The 22,175-nt window shown below is 40.0% G+C and overlaps 1 long non-coding RNA gene across 1 annotated transcript; it reads right to left on the bottom strand.

The window, feature by feature from the left end:
• Positions 1-1,527: 1,527 nt before the first annotated feature.
• Positions 1,528-20,076, bottom strand: LOC140689529 (uncharacterized). The gene is made up of 2 exons (XR_012064571.1): positions 19,990-20,076; positions 1,528-1,989 (listed from the first exon to the last, which is right to left on the bottom strand). It is a non-coding gene; the product is annotated as an uncharacterized lncRNA (long non-coding RNA).
• Positions 20,077-22,175: the final 2,099 nt, after the last annotated feature.

Here is a 22,175-nt window from a genome sequence, read left to right as displayed (position 1 = left end):
AGCTCCTCCGGCTTGTTTCTGAGAGCAGCGATAGGGCAGCTCCGAGGGAGTGATGAAGAAAGAGTTCACTTTGCCGTAGGGGGCTAATCACTATGGTAGAGCGCTTTGCAATTTTCAGAGTTTTCTTGTAAACCAAAAAATATTGCCGGGAAGCATTTTAGCTAGGAGCTTGAATTCTGTGACCACCAGACTGCAGGAGTTCTAATCCCTACTCTATTTACTGGCAGTGTGACCTTGAGCCAGTTGCTTAACGTTTCAGCTTCAGTCTTTGCATCTGTGAAATGAGGGCCATAATAGTACGTAACCCAGAAGGTTATTACAAGGCTTCACTATTTGGAAAAAGTCCCTAGAAGAGTGGTTATGTAGTAAGCGCTTGATAAGCTTTTACTAAATGAAAATAAGCATGTCTTGAGCAATCCTTATTATGGGCACTGTGCTAAGCACATAGATTATGTCTTTCAATCCTTCAAGCCACCCTATAAGGTAGGTATTATTATGCCTATTTTACTGATGAGGAAATTCAGGATCAGAAAAATTGAATAAATTGCCTATGATCACACCACTAGTTTGTGTTGGAGTGCTTAAAAAAATAGTAGGTGTTGATTTTTTAAATTATACATTTTCTTGTGCATATAATCACCGATTAGGTATTATACCTTCTTTTCACAAGTAACCATGGTGAGGCCCATGTACTTTAAGACATTCAGCAGAGGGTGGATAGAGGGTTTTAAGAGAAGGAAATAGAGGCAGGTGGGCAGGAACCAGGCAGGGACATGAATGAGGGTGGAGTGGGGATAGGGGTGGGAAGGTGGAGGGTTTCGATGAGGGGGGAAATAGAAGGCCTTTAGTGGCCTGGGGTGCCTAAAGCCTCCACAGGGGAATAGAGGCCCCAGAGGAGATGAGATCTAGGGAGATGGCACCTTCCTAAGAACCAGACTGTAAAAAGAAGTATAATTTGTGTCTGAGCATGGAAAGAAGACAATTTCAAAGTGGAAAACTCTGACTTTTGATCTTATGTATGAAGCAACTGAGGTCTTCTAAACCTCAGTTTCTTCATACGTAAAATGGCAATACCAACAAAGAATGAACGAATAAGATTAAAACCACAATGCAGTACAGTACACACCACCAGATAAGCAAATTTTTAAAAGTACAATACCAGATATTGGTTAGCAAGTAAAATAACTATCCCTCATACACTGCTGGTGGAAATGTAAATTTCCAAACCACTTTGGGAAACAACGTGGCATTATCTAATAAAGTACAAGGTTATATATATGGCCTAAAAATTCCACTTTGCATATACTTCATACACTTTAGAGCAGTGGTTTCTCAAAGTGTGCTCCAAAGACCTTGAGGATGCCTAGAAACCCCTTCAGAGGGTCTGGATTTTCTATATGAGAGGGGATTTTCATCAGATATCTCAACCAAAACATTATGTAACAGTCTGATTGTAAAAGCAGGTGAGTACTCAGCTTCTTGTATGAATCTGGATGTTAAAGAGATTTATACAAATGTAAAGCAATATCACTCTTATCACTGAATTTTTATTGGGAAAATACAGCTATTTTTCATTTAAAAATGTATTATTTATGTTAACATATGAAGTACATTGAATTGTGTATATGTCCAAGTCCTAACTCCCTGTCCCTGTGATTGCTACTTTACTTGAAAGTGGGGTTTATGCAGGTGATATTAAGGATCTGGAGATGAGATCATCCGAGATATAGGGTGGGCCCTATATCCAATGACTGGTGTCCTTATAAGAGAAAGGGGAGGGAGATTTGAGACACACAAACACAGACACACAGGGAGAATGCCATGTGACAAAAAAGAAAAGGACTGCAGTGACACTTCTACAAGCCACGGAAAGCCAAGGAGTGCCCAGAGCCACCAGCAGCTAGGAGGAAGGCGTGGAGCAGATTCTCCCTTGGCGCCTCAGAAGGAACCATCCCGGCAACACCAATTTCAGACTGATGGCCTCTGCACCTGTGAGAGAATACACTCCTGTTGTTTCAGTCACCACATTTGTGGTGATTTGTTAGGCAACCTCAGGAAACGAATATAACATGTAGTGGGTTTATTACTGACATTTTATTTATTTTTTTAATCAAAGTATAATTGAAATATAATATCATGTTAGTTTCAGGTGTACAGCATAGAGATCCGACAAATATGTTACTAAGTGATCACGAGTCCAGTAACCGTCTGTCACCTTTCAAAATTACTAGTGTTATTGACTGTATTCCCTGTGCTGTGTATTACATCCCTGTGATTTATTGTATTTATTTTATAACTGGATATTTGTGTTTCTTAATCTCCTTCACCTATTTTGCCCAGCCTCCCACCTCCCTCCCCTCTGGCAACCACCAATTTGCTGTCTGTAGTTATGTCTGTTTCTGTTTTGTTTTGTTTGTTCATTTGTTTCTTAGATTCCATATGTAAGTGAGATCATATGATATTTGTCTTTCCCTGTCTGACTTATTTCACTTAGCATAATACCATTTAGGTCCAACCATGTTGTTGCAAATGGCACAATTTCATTCTTTTTATGGCTGAGTAATATTCCATTGTATATTATTGTTATTGTTATTTTAAATGAATTAATAAATATTTTGCCTCAGATCTTTATAATTTAACATTTTTACTTAAAATTTTTATTTAATTTTCAAGTTTCTGGGATCAAAATTTTGAGAGCCATTTATGTATACCAGCATATTTATACAAGAATATTTAAAGCCAAATCCTAATAATAGTCCAAAACTGGAAGTAGCCCAAATAGCCATAAATTTGGGTGCAGTCATAAAGTGGAACATTACATAGCAATGAAATGAACAGACGCAGCTACACAGGACAACATGAGGGGATCTGATAATGCAAAAGAAACTTGGCAAAAAAAATCATACAGAACATAAAGGCTGACAACAGGCAAAACTAAACAGTACTGTTTTCCCTAATTCATGGGAAGCTATCCAAAGAAGGAAGAGAACAAATTTTCTCAAATGTCACTTTAGTGGGGAAGGATAGGGTCATAAGTGAGAAGCAACACTGGTTGGGGAAGGTGGCAGCTTCTTTGGTGCCAGGAATGTTCCTTTACTTGGCCTGGGGGTGGTTACATGCATTTTCACTTTATAATTACTTGTTAGACTTATTTATTTTAATGTACTTTACTGTATGTGTGTTATATTTTGCAATGAAAGGAGGAAAAATTAATATGCTGGATGCATCAGTTAGCCATTATTGTGGGGGAAACAAAAACACCTCAAAATGTGTGGCTTAAGTGATATGTGTTTATTCCTGCTTGAGAGACTACAGGTTAGCTGGTGGGTCGTCTCTGGTCAGCTGGGGGTTGGGTAGGCAGCTTCACTTCTCCCGGCTGGGCTTGCTCATATTTTGATGGGACAGTTGGTTACAGGCTGGTCTAGAATGGCCTCGGCTAGGACAACTGGTCTCCCCTCTATGTAGTAGTCTCTCAACCTCCAGCAGGCTTGCCCTGGACAGTGCACATGGCAGTTACAGAGTTCCAAGAGAATGTGCAAGGCTTTTTGAGGCCCAGGCTTAGTACTGGGCCCTGTCACTTTTGCGTCATTCTGTTAACCAAAGTCAAATTACAAGGCCAGCCCAGATTCAGGGACAGAGGGGAGCTGCAAAGACATTGTGTCAGTCCGGGCTCCATTACAGAAGCAGAACCAGTAGAAGAATAAGCCAACAACAATAAAGATACATATATACTATATTGAATATAAATATATTTTATATTTCTATAAATGTAAATATACGTGTATATATATATATATAAAATAAGGAATCGACTATAGAAATTTGACTTTATTAATTGTGGGAGCTGGTAAACAGTCCATGGGAGGCTGCTGCTTCATCTGGTCCTGGAGCCTGAGGTCTGCCGATAAAGCAATCAAAAAGGAAAGATGGATACGAAGTGGAAGAAGAAGGAACTGGACATACGAGGGTGGGGCCACAACCCACATCACTTTCTCACTGCCTCCAAGCCTCCAACTTTGATGATGGATGATGCACAGGAAAAGCTGGTGTTCTTCATGGAGTTAAATGTGCATCTGGCTCAGAGTCAGAGAAGCTTCAGGTGTAAAAAGGAATATCGCGGCTGCTTCATCGCTTCTGTCTTTCAAAATCTCTCCTGTGGCTCACTAACCTCCAACGATGTGGGGAATGGAATGCTAGGATAGACCAGTTCCAGCTTAGCTAACTTCATACAGTACAGAACCACCACAGAAACTTCGTAAAAGCGGGAGGTGGGTGTGAGGGAAGAACTTGGCTCACTTTTGCAATCAGTCTGCTCTCCTAGATAAAGACTGGAAAGTGAATAAATCCATACGCTTGCCCTTGGAGGGTTCATAATCTAGAAAGTAGCAATTTAATTTTATTCTGGATTTTTAGTTTCTCTTTTCCTCATTTCCCAGGATCGGTATAACAATCTGATAAAGGTTTGTATGTGAAAAACTTCATAAAATAAATAAACTCCCATCATCTTTATGTCAGGTACACTTTCTTGCCCAAGTGAGGTTTGGTGGTGGAAGGGAAGAGGGACCATGGTCTTGGTAGAGGTTTGGTGATGGGGGAAATTTGAGAGAGAGTGAGGTAGTGAAGGAGCTCAGTGATGCGATACATGCCAGAGGTTTGTTCAGGTCTAAATTCAAGGGATAGGTAGACGGTCTTCTCAACTTGGCAATAAAGACTTAGTCAATGATTGAGAATCCTCACCTGAAGCAAAAGGATCAAAACTAAAACAAGGAGAACAAAGATCCATTCTGTCTGGAAAAGGTCTGAGCTAGATCTGCAGTGCACTCTGCAGCCTCTGTTCCAGATGGGAAACTTAACATACATATTTTGGCTGGCAGATACATGCAGATTTATTACAGTGGATTTTCATTCAGAGTGAATTTGGAGTAAAATTGTTTGTAATCTTCAGATGGTGAGAATTCAGAAAGTGAGGGATACCTATATTTTTTCCCAACCCCCACAGATTGCTTCCTAGTAAAGACTTAGATGATCTCTTTGATATTTCAGAAGATATTTCAGAGAAAGTCAAATGGGCACATTTATTCATTATTCTTCACAGTTCCTTAATCTATTTGAAGATAGTCACAGGGATATTCAGAAAGGGGACATATTCAGACTCTTGTGAGCACCCAAATCTGTGAGTACTTACTAAAGCATATAATTTTTCCACAGGAGGCAATACACTTGAAATTTTAAAAATGATGTGACCTCTTCAGAATCTTGCTGGGAGTGACTGCCTATCAGATAGTGAATAAAGAACAAAACCACAAGGAACCCCTGATGTTGGCCAACCATGTAAATCACATTTGTGTCTCAAGAAAAGAACAGATTTCAAAGCCACTAGTCTCTTACCAATGGCTCAATGGAAAACATGAAATTTTGGAAGCCGGAAATCTACTTCACTATGTTGTCAGCTCATCAGAAAGCTGTAGTCAGACCATGTTTTTCCCTCTCCAAAGTCATTTCTCAGCACTGTAAAGATTTTAGGTTATAAGCATATTATGGGGCAATATTTTAAATATGCATTTGAAAAATATTTTTGTGTTTTAAAAAATAGATGTTGAAGACAATGACAAATACACCACCGTCCTTGGGAACATTGATTCTGCATTCTCCAAAATGCAAGAAGCAATGGAGAAAGAAGTTCCACTTGTAAATGGGCTGGTGACCCTGTAAACACACTGTGAGGCTTTCAGATTCATTCTCACCTTCAACGTTCACTAATGGGCCCCACCAACACCATATTGGCCACTAGAGGGTGCTGCTACCTTGCTAATACTTCTGCCCAGGCACAAACATTCAATTGTCTCTTTTTCATCTGGAATTTACAGTAGCGGAGCTGAAATATCTAAGCAAAATCTTTGCTCAAGGGACCAAGATAAGAAAAGAAAGATGAGGATGAAAAGTGGTTAGTGAGTGTATTACAAAGCTTCCGGAAAGTTGTGTTAATAGATTTGGACTTTTTCCCAGGGCAGTGTAGAACCATTGGAAAGTTTTAAGCATGAAAGAACCTAATGACAGTTGTATTGTAAAAAGAGCATTCTGGCTTCCATATAAATACTGGATTAGAGAGGTGAAAATTGAGACAAGGAGACCAACTGAAAGTCTATTATAGTAACTGAGATAAAAGATGGTGGTGGCCAGAAATGAAACAGAATGCTGGGTAATGGCTGACTGGCACCTGTTGGGATGGGTATAGGATGGAAGAGGATATGAGTCAGTAGAGTAGGAGATGAAAAGATACTAGCCAGGGGCAACTGAGTAGAATTCAGGAGACACTGTGGGAGAAATATGAAAAAGAGATTTGATTGATTGATCTGAATGATTTTCCTCTGAGACTGAGGGAAAAGTTCCCTAACTGAAGCCAGTCCCAGCGATGCAAAACAACAACACAACAACAAAGCTGGAGCAGCCAGGCAGTAGATAGCAGAGTGCAATCATTTCTAGGAAAACTAAAAGTTGGCTTTTTATAAATGAGCACTCCTGTTTTCAGGGCAGTGAGATAGGTGTTTGAAATATGATGATGACACAGAAGGGTAAGGTCCTGGGAAATCAAGGAGGTATGGAACTTGATTGTGTGACAACAATAATGATTTTAGGGATGATGCTGTCCTCTGGGTTATTCTGATGTGCCTAGAGGGCAGATGTAAGGAAAAGGAGAATTTAAATAATCGAATGAGAACTCTGGTTATGTTAGCAAATCTTGATAGCCGCTTTAAAAGAGTATCTTATTTCTGATAGTTGAAGAAAGATGTGCCTGAGGACCAAGCCTAGGGTCTGATTATAAAGACTGCAGCATCAGTGAAATGCTCAAACCTATGAAGTTTGGTACATTAAAATAGGGGCACTTATTGGGAAATGAGTGGGCCCTTGACCACTGAATCATAGTATGGAGACACACTTTACAGCAAAGAAAGTATGACTATGAGTTCACACGACTGTGATTCACCGACCCTGCCCTGTGCCCCGTCTCCAGTTAGCGACTGGACTATGAGAAGAGCAGCACACAGCCTACTGAAGACACAGTTCTAGCACCCGCTCAAGGAAAGCACCCTCAAGGTTAGGACGCTGTCTTACAGGATACGGCATGTGCCTGAAGCCAGCGGCCGATAAATGGTGCATCTCCCTCCACCGTTAGACACATGAATCTGGGAACCAAGCAACATGGAACATATGCAAGAATTCATCATGTACTAGGCCACAAAGCAGGGCTTAATAAATTCCTAAGAATTGATGTCATAAAACTTGTTTTCCAAAAAGAGTGCAGCAAAATGAGAAACTAACAATATAAAGAGAGAAGAAACCTTCGTATGTTTTAGAATTTTTAGAAGCACACTACAAAAAATTCATGGGTGCCAAAAGGCAAGAAGTAATAAAAGGCGTAGAGTTGGGAGAGGAAGTAATAAAAATTGTCATTATTTACACATAACATGAATGTGGATGTAGAATATCCAAGCCATCCCCACCACACAAAAACAACTTACTTAAATTCACATGTGAATTTAATAAGGTTATTGGGTGCAAGGTCAATATACAACATTTCTCTGTAATATTAACAAGAATGGAAGAGTACAAAAATTTTTTAAATATCACTTTTGATAGCTAAAAAAAATCAAACATCCAGAAATAAACCCTGGAAAAAAATAAAACATCAATAAGTAATTTAAGCAGGCCTAAATAAAAAGAGATCGGAAAACTTTCATAGATTGGAAAACTCATGACCTTGGGTAAAGATTTCCTAAACAGGATACAGCAAGCACTATCACTGAAAGAAAAATGTTAGATTTTGCTGAGTTATAAACTTTAATTCATCAAAGGAGACCATTTAGAGAGTGAAAAGACTAGGAAAAACGTTCATAATGTGTATAACTGACAGAGAACTCACATCCAGGGTGTATGAAGAACTCTCACAACTCAATTTTAGGAAGACAAACAATCCAATTTACAAACAGGCAAAAAGTCTGATTAAATAGTTCATTAAAAAAGAGATGCAAATGGCCAATGAAAAAGGTGTTCAGCATTACAGTCAGCAGGGAAATGCAGACTAAAATGACTCTGAGATACTATACATACAACCAGAATAGCTAAAATTTTAAAAGAAGAAGAAAAATGGACAATACCAAAGATGAACGGCCTGTGAGATGATGAGAACCCTCACACATTACTGGTCAGAGTGTAAGTTGGTGAAAACCACCATGGAAAACTGGAAGCATCTAATAAAGCTAAACATATGTCAGTGCCATGACCCAGCAGTTCTGCTACTAGTTATATACCCAAGAGAAACGAGTACACACATCCATTGAAGGACGTTTATAGGAACATCTGTGGTAATTTTATTCATGACAGCCCCAGATTAGAAACAAACTAAATATGCATCAAAAGTAGAATGAACAAAGGAATATATTTAATCCCAGCAATGGAGAGGAAAGAAAAACCAACTGTTGCTACAACGTGGATAAATCTCACAGTCACAAAATGGAATACATGATTCCAATTCAGATGATGTTCACAAAGAGGTAAAACTAATCCACAATATTAAAGTCAATAGTAGTTACCTTAGGCGTGTATTTACTGGGGAAGGGCATAAGCTCTTTGGGAAGCTGGGCATGTTCTATACTTCGTTCTGGGCAGTAGCTATGCACAGGTGTATACATACATAAATTTTATTGGGTTGCTCACTTAAGAATTGTATGCTCTATGTATAGTATACCTCCATAATAACTTTTTAGGAGTTGCAGAATAAAGAAAAAATGATAATAAGAATTATAAAATACTTGGAACTGAATGACATAGAAAGCACTATATGTGAAAACTTGTGGGATACAGCTAGCGTAGAACTTAGAGGATAATTTATACCCTTAATTGCATATTTTAGGAAACCAAAAAAAAAAAAGATGGGAAAGTAATGAGCTACTCAACTAAAAAATTGTTAGAAAAAGAACCAGAGAGAAATTCTAAAGAAAACGCAAGGACGTATGTTGAATGCAGAAATCACTGTAGCAGCACAGAAGAGAAACGCATGGAGAGAAAGCAACGAACAGAAGCCGTTAGAGGGAGAAAAGTGAAGAGCAGAAATGAGTTCGTAGCTACAGAGCAGAAGACAGAAGCACATAAATGCATCCTACTATCTGCTCTGTGACTCTAGGATGTGAGTTTCTAGAGTGACTTTTTTGTTCTGCAGTTGCAGCCAGACGACTCAAGCTGCAGCTGAATTGGGAACTATGCTTCATTTCTCCATGAAGACTGCTGAGATGGTTTTCTGCCCTCCTTTATTTACTCACATGAGTTCTTGCAATAGAATCTTACCACTGGCGGTAACTTGAACGTGTCTCTAATTCTTGCCAACAGTTGTGTTTACCTGATCAACGTACTTTCCCTCCTCTTTTTGCTAACAGCATACCGTTTAGCATTCTGGGAACCACTCCACACACTTTCTAACTACACACAGTTTTGTTTCCTGAGATGCTGACCCAATCTTCCAGTTCTGTGTTGGGCCCATGATCTAAGTATGGTGAAGTGAAGCACAACCCTACAGTTGTGCCGGGATGGGCACCTCCCCAGTCAGGCCAATCAATGTCATTTCCATGACTTTTCTGGAAACCACTTGGAGGAAGGCAACCTTTTTCCTTGAGGTTACTAGCCTGGCTGAAATAAGCCTGGAGTTGGTGATGGCCACCTTTCCAACACAATGGGAAGAATGCTTTGTTTGAGGATGAAGCCAACATAGAGGAAAGCAGATCAGAGATGGAGAATGGGAGGAGGTGTAGGAGAGACTGCTAACAATATCGTTGGAGCTCCTGGATCCAGCAGTGGACCATGGATTATGGCTGGACCCATAATCAATTGCTTTTTTGCCTAAACTAATTTGCTCTAGATTTCTGGTTGCACTTGCGACCCAATGTCCTAATAGCAATTGTTGGCCAACACAAAAAAAACCTGTCTCAACAGCTTTTTAAAAAAATATCACTGCTCCTTCAGCAACCCACTGCATCTCTATATACATTTCCCCTTAACATTACACTTATTTTTCTTTTTCAAATTAGTGCTTATAAGACAGTTTCTATGTTATGCATCACCATGTATAAAATTTTTGCTAATTATATGAGTTTTTACTGGAACTTTAAGAAGATTCAGCCAGCGGTTTAAGTTTAAAAATGAGAGGTGAACAAAATAGTTTGACAGGGCCCACGTTCACTGAGTGGTCTACAACAGAGCTTCCCTGAAGAATCATCCTCCTCTCTTCCGTGGGGCCTCCTGGGCATAGGCTGCCAAAGCGAGACTGAAAATTATTGGCACGATCAAAATGCTCAGAAAGATCACGGCTCTCAGAAACGGTGCCGAGCTCTCACAATTCTTCAGATAATTGGAATCCAAACCCTTCTGAGTTTTCCCCACAAAACCCATGAGTGAAGGAAATAAAAATCACAACAATACCAACAGAGCCAGCAGAATAAGTGCTGAGCTCATCTCCATTTCACCCTGGGACCGGCTCCCAGGCTGGGCCCTTGGCTAACACTCACTGTGTGTGCCCTCTCTCATGAATGTGCCCTCCTCCAGAGAAAAGCCTGCATTCCCACACCAGAAAGGCTGAAAGGATTCTCTGGTGCTTTCAAAGAACACAGCACGGCACTAAGAAAACTTGCAGTTTTCATTGTTATGGTTTTCAATTCCAGTTTTGCTAGAGTGAATTTTGATAGCAGATCTTTCCTCTCAGTTAATGCTAATCAGTGGTTAATCAGACAGAACTTTGGAGTCTGCAGACAACTGGATTATTCTTCCCTCCAAATTAGAGTCCCTACTAATGAAATGTACAGCTATTCAAACAACAGTCCTGCAGACCCTGAGCAAGTAAGTTTTCTCACAGCGTTTTTGGTGGGGTTTGTGTACAGCTTTTCCTTCTGACTGGAATAAGCAAGATGCATTCCCATTTTAAGAGAAGCTGAAAATGAACCACTTTTCAGCAAATAAGCAGCAGGAGTACTTCTTTTGACTTGCTGCCTGGCTCGTTTTATTTCTAAACACTGACAGTGTTGAAAGGCGATACACCAGTTAGATTTACAAATATTTAATTATTAGAAAAAATTCAGGTAAGACTACATCTAAAGCTCTCCAAAGAACTGAAAACCAAGAAACATATCTGCTTCCTACCAAGAGTATCTAAGACTTAATATTTTGCAAGTAACTTTTGCTAAAAATAAGCTGTTATTTTACTAACGCCCACCAGTATCTCCGGCGTCTAGCATATGCATATCTTGGATAAATAAATGCATGAATCCTAGTCCATCAGGGAAATTCTCTTTCTTTCTTTTTAGGTCATATTTTGGCATTTGAAATAAACTTTTCATTATTTGTACAATTTTAACAACTTTGGTTTGCAAATAGTTGGCAATTTAATCTTTGCTGCCTGAGGTCACAAAGAGAAACGTTTGATTTATCACATGTCCAGATAACACAATTTCAGCAATTGTTCCTTCCTTAGATTTTTGTCCCAGAAACCTAATGGGTAGCAACCGAAAAGGAAAATTCAACACTTCTCTTCTTTCTTAGGACTGGCCAGTGACCTGGTAGCCTGAGAGACTTACCCTGTTCGTTGGTTGGAGGAACTCTTACAGATGGGTCAACAGTTCTTTGTCAGATGCTGATGTGCAAAATCAAGTCAGAGTGTCAAATTCAAGGCAAAATTCCATTTCCCCTGAGGGACAGTGTGTTCTGGAGAAACAGAGCAAAAGTTTCCAGAGCTTTAACATTGCTCTCCACGTCATGTCCAAGTATGCTCTCCTCTATAACTTATCTCATTAATTCCACTGTGAATTTTTAATTTAGGAAGAAAATTTTTCAAGCACTTTTAAGTTATTTGTTTGTTCAACCATCTGTCTTTTCGCATGGTAAGGCAAAGTAATCACTGCCTTTTAGAGTATGGATTAGGTGTATGGTAGTGTGTGCGTGTGTGTGTGCGCGCGCGCACACTTGCTTGCTTTTCAATGAAAGCATTTGTTTACCAGGTTTAGAGCCACATTCCTTGCTTTAACTGTTTCAGTAAATTCCAACATCCATCACTGCGAGGTTTTCCAAGAGCTCAACTTGTACTAGCAGGCACTCAACCCACAGTCTTTTTAGCCTTTATTTAAATAAAAAAAAAAAAAAAAATATATATATATATATATATATACACAAAACCTGGGGGGAGGGTATAGCTGAGTGGTAGAGTGCATGCTTAGCATGCATGAGGTCCTGGGTTTGATCCCCAGCACCACCATTAAAGAAAGAAAGAAATAAACATTGCTTCTGAAAATTTATTTTAAAAATAACCCCCACAAAATCTGAACACACGATAGGATATCAGGGTTTAGAGTTCTGTCCTGATCCTTCTGAAGCATCAAACACTGAAGTAATGATCACCTTTCCTCTCTGCTGCTAGGCCACTAGCATCACATTTTCTCTCACCCATTCTTACTCGAGGATCGCCTCTCATTCCTACTCAACATGAGTCATTTTGGGTACTTATTCCATGTAAATTAAGACTTCATTTTAAGGATTAAAATGACTTCTATGAAATATTAAAGTGTTTTCTTCTCTTCCACCACAACTCTGTTATTGCCATAATCTGGTCACTGTTCTGTGAGATCTGTGCACGGGATTTAGTCTTCCTTTCCATCTTTAGCTGACCACATCCTGAAACATCTGACTGTCCACCACCAAAAAAATATCCCAGCTTCTGAGTTTGTCGTCTTTCTCAATGCCAGTGATTTTCATCTACAGCCCCCTACAACAGATCCCGTGGGCCATATTCTGTCTTAATTCAAAGCTGATCTTCAGTAATACTCTAAACATTAATAAAGTGCCTCTGTCAGCAGTTTCTTATTCATCCAGCTCACTCTTTTGCTCCCAATATATCAAATCATATCCATGTTCAGTCCTTTGAGCCATTTAATTTTCTTTCAATTTACCATCTCCCCCTAGATGGCATTTTTTGATCCATCACTGTATTTGCTGACTTCACATCCTTCTGTTTTACCAGACTCACAAAACCACAGCCCCAAGAGCCATGCCATCATATTTCTCATCTGCTCCCACTCATAGGTGGGTACATATGGTAAACAAGATTATATAGCATCACAGATGAGAAATACTGGTAACTAATGGTCTCCAAGGATAATGCTGAACCCTCTCCTACCTCTGGCCTCAGCAGATGACTTTGTTACTGACTTCATTGAGAAAATCCAAGTCATTACACAAGCATGACCTCAACTGACCATCCTTGACCCTCACAAATGCATCTGACCTGCACCCTCTTATCTCCTTTCACGCTATCTCAGTAAAAGAGGCTCCTTCCTCCTACAAGGGGTAATCTTTCCACTTTAGTTTTTCATCCTGTCTCATTACCCCTCTCTTTCCCATAACTTGCCTGCTCCAGGAACTCATTCTTCCTTGGCAAATATTTAATACTTAGCCCTTTCTTTGCTCCACACTCTCACCATCTTCTTTTGGGAAAATTACTGCCTTTCTTGAGAAATGCTTCTGCCTCCCTATCTAACCAGGTAGCTTAGCAACACTTGCCATGTTCTCATAGCATCCTACCTGTCAGTCACAGTTGATTCTCAAAGAAAACTTCCTATATCAACACTGGGAATAAGCCGAAGGTGACACCCCAAAGAACTGAGTATTCATTCACAGGTGCTGTCTCTCTGGAGAAGTATTAAAGTTCTTCTCTCTGAGAGGCTGGGTTGAATTGGTTTGTTGTTCTAAACAGAGGGGGAGAAGAAAATCCAAAACAGACAGAATAGGAGAATCAAGATGAACAAACAAGATGGAGGCTGACTCGGACTAGGTGAGGAGTGTTGCTGAAACTCCTAGGTTGGGGATGGAGGTGGGCAGGCAGAAGGGAAAGGAAGGGAGTGGAGAAAGAGGGAGGTGGCAGACATTTAAAAATGGGAAACCTGTTCCTTTGAGAGTGTCTGTGTTGCTGTCACTTCTCTCTTCCTCCATCTTCCCATGCATCTTCCCAAAACATCATTCTGAGGCGATTTTGTTGTTGATAGTGGGTTTTAAAGAGGGGACTGAACTTCACAACTGCATTGCTGTGAAGCAAACACAGAGACCTCTCAAATGGAAGAGAGAGTCAAAAGAAAGAGATCATGAGATTGTAAAATGAGCTCACCAGCATCTCAGCCCTGAAACTTAGAGAAATCATAAGAGCTTAGACTTCCATGTGATTGGGGTTCAAGTCAACTTCACCTTTTTTTTTTCTTCTGTAAGGACAGGTGGAAAGCCCTAATGACAATGGGTTATACGTTATATATCCAAGTAGATAAATGGCAATCCATGTACAGCTGCAAAGCAAAGCAGTGATTCTGAAAATAAGATTTCCCAAACACTAATGGGATTTGGGGCTACTCTTTGTGCAAGTCCTACTTTTTTTTTTTTATTATGGGAGACTAATACACAATTTATATAGAGTTATTTTACTAAGTGAATACTAAAATTAGCCAGTTAGCAGAGTTTACTGAAGACTTATATAAGACACCTGGCTGCCACTGTGCTGTAAAATTCTCATTGCACCTTATACACAGAAAGAATAGAATTTCCATAATTCTCAGACTGAACTGTGTTATCTACACCAACAACGCTGATGTGAGTGGGTCACAGTTTCAATTGTTCCTGAAATAATAAATATAAATTAATGATATTTTACTTTTGTGGATCATTTTGTTTTTATGTAATGGCAATTTTTTTATGTAACTGCTGCAATGTTACGATTTTTATTTTAATTTAAGTTTCTTTGGTATCGCCAAGTTCCTTTTTTCAGTGGGAGATGGGAACAGCTTGGGTAGGTAGGCTGCAATGCCTTTTGTCCTGATTATGTTGGCAGATGTCCAAGCAATTTTAACACCACTAAGCTTAGGTGCTTTCAGTAACGCCTTTGCAAGCAGGCTTCATACTGTGCTTCAGAGAGACTGGTGCTAGAGGGTGGGAAAGCCGTGCCCACTTTCACGTTGGAAGGCTGGCAGCCTCATTCTGATGCAACCTTTTATCTGTGTATCTCTAGGGTCAGCAGTGGTGTCTCCTCTTTTCCTAATTTTAGTAATTTGAGTCTTCTCTGTTTTTTTTGATCAGTCCAGCTAAAGATTTACCATTTTTTGTTACACTTTTCAAAAAACCAAATTTGGTTTTGTTGATTTTCTCTACTGTTTATTCTCTATTTCATTAATTTCCATTCTAATCTTTATTATTAGCTCCCTTCTCCTTGTTTTAGGTTTAGTTTGCTCTTGAGTGTCTTCAAGTGGAGGGTTAGGCTACTGATGTGAGATTTGTTTTCTCATACAAGCATTGACACCTACTCATTTCTAAGTACTACTTCAGCAGTGTCCCGCAGGTTTTAGGACATCGTGTCTTCATTTTCATTCATCTCAAGGTGTTCTGAAGTTTTTCTCGTGTCTTCTTTGACCTATTGGCTATTTAGGACTATGCTGTTTAATTTCCATGTATTTGTGCATTTCCCCATTTTTTTCTGTTATTGATCTAATTTCATTCCACTGTGATTGGAGAACATACTTCGTATGATTTCAATACTTTTAAATTTATTGAAGCTTCTTTAATGGCTTAGCATATGATTTATACTAAAGAATGTTTCATGGGCACTTGATAAGAATATGTGTTCTGATATCATTGGGTGGAGTGTTCAATAGATACCTATTAGGCATAGTTGGCTTCAGTGTTGTTCATGTCTTCTACTTTCTGCTGATCTTCTGCTGAGTTGTTCTACCCATTATTTTTTTCAGAGACAAATGACTATTATCACAGCACAGCAAGCAGCATATGCATTATCATAAGCATCAGGGAACTGTGGTTCCCTGAGCCCCAGTACCCAAAGGACAACGTGAAGAGGGTCAGGTGATACATGCCGAGGTAACAGGGTACATTAAAGGAGAAGAACGCCAAACGTCAAGAACCTGAGCCTTTTATAATGGGCATTAAGTCTGCCTGAACTTAGCCTCAAAGGGAGACATTGTCTTGTTTACTGGAGAGTAAAAGAAATTGCCTTTATGCTTCAAGGGAAACATTATTTCAGTCTTCCAAGACTATTCACTATACAAACATTCTTGAAGAGACAGTTCTGAACAAAGGCAGTTAGTACCTCTGCAAGACATGGAGAAATGTGAGAGACTCGTGGAGAATTGTTTCTCAACACTTACCTACGTCTTTCTTGTCACTAAAAAGGAAAACACTCCCTGGCTCCCTTTCCTGTCCAGTTACTACCCCATCACTATTGTTTCTTCCATGACCAAATATCTCCAAGTGTTTCTATTTTGTCATCACCCAGTCACTTCTCAAGCCATTGCATTTTAAGTTTCGCTGCCACTCTTGAATACAAGAGACCGTTTGCCCTTCTGATCTAACTTGTACTCTCAAAAACCTTCACACCTATGACAACACTCTCCTTCTTGAGACTCTTTCTTCCCTTGCTTTCTTAAAATGAAATGCCTGCACCTTCCTTCTTCCTCCTTCTCCTTGTTCTCCTCCTCTCCTCCTTTTACTGAGATATAATTCAAATATCAAAAATTTACCATTTTAGTCATTTGCAGCAACATGGATGGACCTGGAGAATGTCATTCTAAGTGAAGTAAGCCAGAAAGAGAAAGAAAAATATCATATTGTATCACTTATATGTGGAATCTAAAAAAAAAAAAGACAAGTGAACTTATTTACAAAACAGAAACAGACTCACAGACATAGAAAACAAATTCATGGTTACCAGGGGTGAAGGGGGTGAGAAGGGATAAGTTGGGAGTTCAGGATTTGCAGATACTAATATATACATAAAGTAGATAAACAACAAGTTTATACTGTATAGTACAGGGAACTATATTCAATATCTTATAGTAATTTATGGTGACAAAGAATACGAAAACAAATACATGTATGTTCATGTATGTCTGAAGCGTTATGCTGCACACCGGAAATTGACACGTTATAAACTGACTATACTTCAATAAAAATATATACTAAAAAAAACCAAAGTGACATATAAAAATGTAATTTTTATATTTTTGTGGTAAATTAGAGTTTTGAAACTATATTAACTCTGTTAATATAGGCAGCTACTTAATATTCTAAAATAATAATTGGTTAGTACCAATACTAGAGTAATAATGTAAAGCAAAGAGCAATGACATGTTGAGTTTTCTGCAAAAATATGACAAAGTATCCCCATCCTTCAAGCCCACCTCCACAGCTAGTCAGTCAGTAGAGTAGTGGTAATAGTATCAATAATAACTGTATGTGTTGAGTACTGAGAGTCTTATATAATTCTTACCACAACTGTATGAACTAAACATTACAACCTCTATTTTGTAGATGAGGAATATGAAACTTAGAGGTTCAGTAGCCTCAATAATTGGTAGACATGGGAACCAGAGTCAGATCCGGCTGACTCCGATTCCTGGACCATTAACCTCTGCAGCTCTGCTATCTAAAACTTACCTCTCTCACCTGGAACTCCTTGAAACATAGCATGCCACAATGAATAATCTTTATATTTACGAAGAGTTTTATGGTTCACAAAGTACTCCCAAATATGTTGTTTCAGTTTATTATTTTTTATATGAGAGCCAGAAGCTCAGATATGATCATGTCCCCACTTCCCAGATGAGGTGACTGAAACCCAGAAAGGCCACCTGACTGTTCCAGGATTGATAATGAGAAGTGCCAAGTCAGGGAAGTCCACAAGATCACTTCTGACAACACCTGCAAGTTCAAGGGTCTCAAAGACCATTCTTAGGTACCATAATTCCCAGGAAGGACTCAGAATTCACTGAAGGCTGTTGCACTGATGGCTATGGTATATTACAGTGAAAGGAGACAGGTTAGCATCAGCTCAGGGAAGATCTGCATGGGGTGGTGTCCAGGACAGTCCCAACCTGAAGATTCCAGTTGCCTCAACCAGGCGAGCTGTGAAAAGTGCTGATTTGTTCTGGCAACAAATCTGTGACATACACACAGAGTACTACCAACCAAGGTAAGACAGGAGGGAAGGGGCAGGGCACAGGTAGTAAAAGAATGACACAGCAACTGAGGATGGCAGAAGATTCGACCTCCAGTTGACCTTGAGCCTCATTATACGCTCACTATAATACATTAGCATGCTAAATGGCACACCCACAGGTGCCATGACAGTTCCAAGGCTGACCATAAAAGGTCAAAAATGGGCAGTGGCCCAATTCCTGAAAATCCCACCCCCTTACCCCAAATAGCTGGAATAATCCTCACACTTATTAGCACATGAGATTATCGAGCCCATAAAAACTAACAACCCTGCACTCTGCCTTCTGAGAGAGCCCACACTCCGTCTACAGAGTGTGTATCTTCCTGAATAAGTCTACTTTCACTCTACTTCAGCTCACTTTCAAAGTCTTTCTTGCATGAAGCCAAGGATCCTCACTCAGTGGGGTGGGTGCCAGGGACTTACTGGAGACTTGGGACGTGACCATGCTCACTGCCCCAATCCCTCACCCCCATTTTCCTGCAACAAAGGTAGAGCCTTGATGGCCAGAGTTTTTACCAGGACTTGGTCACATGAATATGGTTAACTGCCCGAGTAGCTGACCTTTTAAGAAGTTTTATCTTAAGACCTGAGCATCTTTGACTTAAAGAAGGAAAAAAAGTAGGAATCTGCTATAGCCTTAACTGATTTTTCACATAGGTTTGAAGCTGCTTCATGAGAAAAACAACCTGCATCATTATTTTGAGTCAAAATCAGAGGAGAGAAGAAAGAGAAAGGAGTTAAGAATCGAGTCAGTGAAGGTCCCTGCCAGCACCAGCACTCTGGGAATCTCACAGCATGCACTCAGCCTCGAAGGTAGCAAGCAGCTGGTGCTGGTTGCTTTCCCTTTTCAGACTTTTGTTTCCCTTGACAATGACTTCTTAGATCTTTCTGGAGGATCTCTACTGCAATTGCAAATAAAGAATATGGATGAGGGAACTATATTCAGTACCTTGTAGTAACCTACATTGAAAAAGAATATGAAAACAAATATATGTATGTACATGTATGACTGAAACATTATGCTGTACACCAGCAATTGACACATTGTAAACTGACTACACTTCAATTAAAAAGATATACGGAAGAGGGAAAATAATTATTTTCTTCCCTTCTTCAAATGAGGCACAGAGGTTAAATATATGAGAGGACAAAATGAGCAACCTCAGCACGTAGAGGAACAGCATCGTTTAAATAATTGCACTTGGGATTCTGTAGACACAGTGAACACGGGTCAAGGAGCATATGGCTTTTTGGAAACTGTTGAATGGATCCTTATCAGCAGCCTAAGAACAATTTGAATGGTGACAACTGTGGATAATGGGACCCAGCTGGACTGTGGGAGAAACTAACTTCGCTAATCTCTAGACCAAGTGATTAGATTTAGATCAAGAAAATGTCTGGAATTCATAAATAACGGTGGAGGGAAGGCATGAATGGCCAGAAAGCTGTTATTCCTCAGCTTGATTTTTAGCAGAGTCTGAGGAATTTGCTTGGGTTATTCGAGAAATTCTTGTGGTATTTAGGAGATAATTAGGCGGAGTTTTTCATAGCTCAGCTCGCCATGCCAACCAGATGTGAATGAAAGCTGGATAGGAGCTGTGTACAGGGGTTGTTAAACGAGTTTTCCTTCACTTTGTCTCTGGGGGTATCTGGAAGTGTGAGGACCCTATCAAGCAGTACACTGTGAGGGGGCACCAAATCCCCAACCTCTTTTCTACTCTGAAGACAGACATTAATCCCTAGGCCCCATTTGCCTCCCTATGCTGCCCAGAACCTCAGAGAGGTTCCAAAGTCCTCAGTGATAGGACTGTGGGCTCTCAGGTAGAGGCTGAGCTAGACCCAGCAAGGCTCTTTCACCCCAAGGCCTTTCATCTTCCCTAGGCTTCACATTCCCCAAGGACTCTGCTCACCATTTGCTGGACCTCTTAGCAACCTTAGAAGCCGCCAGCAGAGTTTCAACCAGATGGGGAGAAACTCCACCAGGTGCACAGCCTGGAGAACACTAAGGGTGCCTGTGTGCATTCTAGAACTCTCCCACCTGGCCTGCCCCTGAGCACACTCTTCCTGAGGTTCTATGTTCTGACTTAGCTTTGACTGCAGAGGGGAAGTGAGCCCCCGAAATTACATCCTTCTGATCCAAGAAGTGTAGGCTGCTGTGGTGAGAAAAGTAGACCTGGGCTGGCATTTTAAAAGCCACCACTGTAATAACTTCTCTGACCAGTGAGTTGCAATCCTGACTGGACATTACAATCACCTAGAGAGCTTAAACACGAAACCCCAAAATCACGCCTCGATCTCACTCCTGAGACTCAGACTTAACCAGTCCGGGATATGGTGCCGGCACTGATAGGTTAATAAGCCACCACAGACATTTCGCATCTTGAGCCAGGGCTGAGAACCTCTGATTTAGACCTAGATGACAATCAGATTTTATGGTTATAGGGATGAATTCATTGAGGTAATATCGGTCCCTGTTCTCCCTTTTGGGCTTGAGGGGAGGAACAAGGCAAACATGTTTGGGAGGGTGATGTCTGCTGGGAGGTGGAAAGGATGCTTTGTCCTCTTACCGGAGGCAGTAAGGGGGCCTGCAGCTGCCCTCTGCCTGCAGCTCGGCAGGCAGGAGTTGACTGATGCATTCAAGTATTTCAACATGTTCTTTTTCTTTTTCAATTGAAAGTTCTACTGAGGTAATTGTGGTTTCACATGCAATGGTAAGAAATGATACAGATTCCATGTATCCTTTAGCCAGTTTTCCTCCATGATAACACCTTGCAAAACTCCAGTACAGTGCTACAACCAAAATACTGACAGTGATACAATCTGCTGATCTCATTCAGATTTCCCCAGATTCACCCGTACTGTGTATTTCATTGTATACAATTTTATCATGTGTAAATTCGTATGTCCACAATCACAGTGAAGATACAAAACAATTCCATCACAAGCTCCCCTCCATTGCCCTTTTATAACTACACCCACCCCTCCACCCCTCCGCATTCCTCTAACCCCTGGCAACCACTAATCTATCCTCCAGTTCTGAAACTCTGTCATTTCAAAAGGTTATACAAATGGAATGTAATCTTTTGGGACTGGCTTTTCTCACTCAGCATAATTCCGTGGAGATCCATCCAAGTCATTGCATGTATTCCATGGAGCACATGCACCACAGTTCATTAAGCTACTCACCCATTGAAGGCTCTCTGGGCTGCTTTCCATTTTTAGCTATTATAAATAAAGTTGCTATGAACATTCATTTTTGTGTGAATGTAAGTTTTCATTTCTTTGGAATAAATTCCCAAGAGTACAACTGCTGGACCATATGGTTTAGTTTTATAAGAAATTGCTCAGTGGTAGAGCGCATGCTTAGCATTGCAAGAGGTCCTGGGTTCAATCTCCAGTACCTCCATTAAGAAAAAGAAGGAACTGCCAAATTATTTCCCAGTGTGGCTGTACCATTTTATAGTCCCACCAATAATGGGGTCCAGTTTTTTCACATCCTTATCAGAATTTGGTGTGTTTTACCACCTTTTATTTTAGCCATTCTGATAGGTATGTAATGACACTTAATTGTGGCTTTAATTTTTATTTTCCGGATGTCTAATGACTTGGAACATCTTCTCCTGTGCTTCTGGCCACCTGGAGATCCCCCTTGGTGAAATGCCTGTCAGATCTTTTGCCTGTTTTCTAAATGGACTGATTGTTGTTTTTGCTGTTGAGTTTTGAGAGTTCTCTGTGTATTCCAAACACTAGCTTTTATTGAATTTACGTAACTTTTAACGTTACCCATGAATACAGCATTACATTTGCACTGTAAAAATATTAGAATAGAGTAGTATTTAGCATAATAATATGAATGTCCCCCTCATACCCTGCTATCCAATCCCACTCATGCTCTGTGGGGCAACGTTTTCTAACAATTCAGTTCAGACTCTTCTTTAAACTACACACACATAAGCTGGGCTTGATCTCTCTCTATATGTTTTTCTGTAACTTGCTTTCTTTTTACTTAACATCTTGACATGACAGAAAATACATAATCATGTTACTTTTTCTCCAATCCCTCAGCTTTTCAACTTTTCTGTAATCCGGAAAGAAA

This window comes from Vicugna pacos, chromosome 3 (assembly GCF_048564905.1).
Source record: "Vicugna pacos chromosome 3, VicPac4, whole genome shotgun sequence".
Lineage (NCBI taxonomy): Eukaryota > Metazoa > Chordata > Mammalia > Artiodactyla > Camelidae > Vicugna > Vicugna pacos.
Note: the sequence above shows the minus strand (reverse complement) of the source record. Positions and strands in the feature narration are given on the sequence as shown.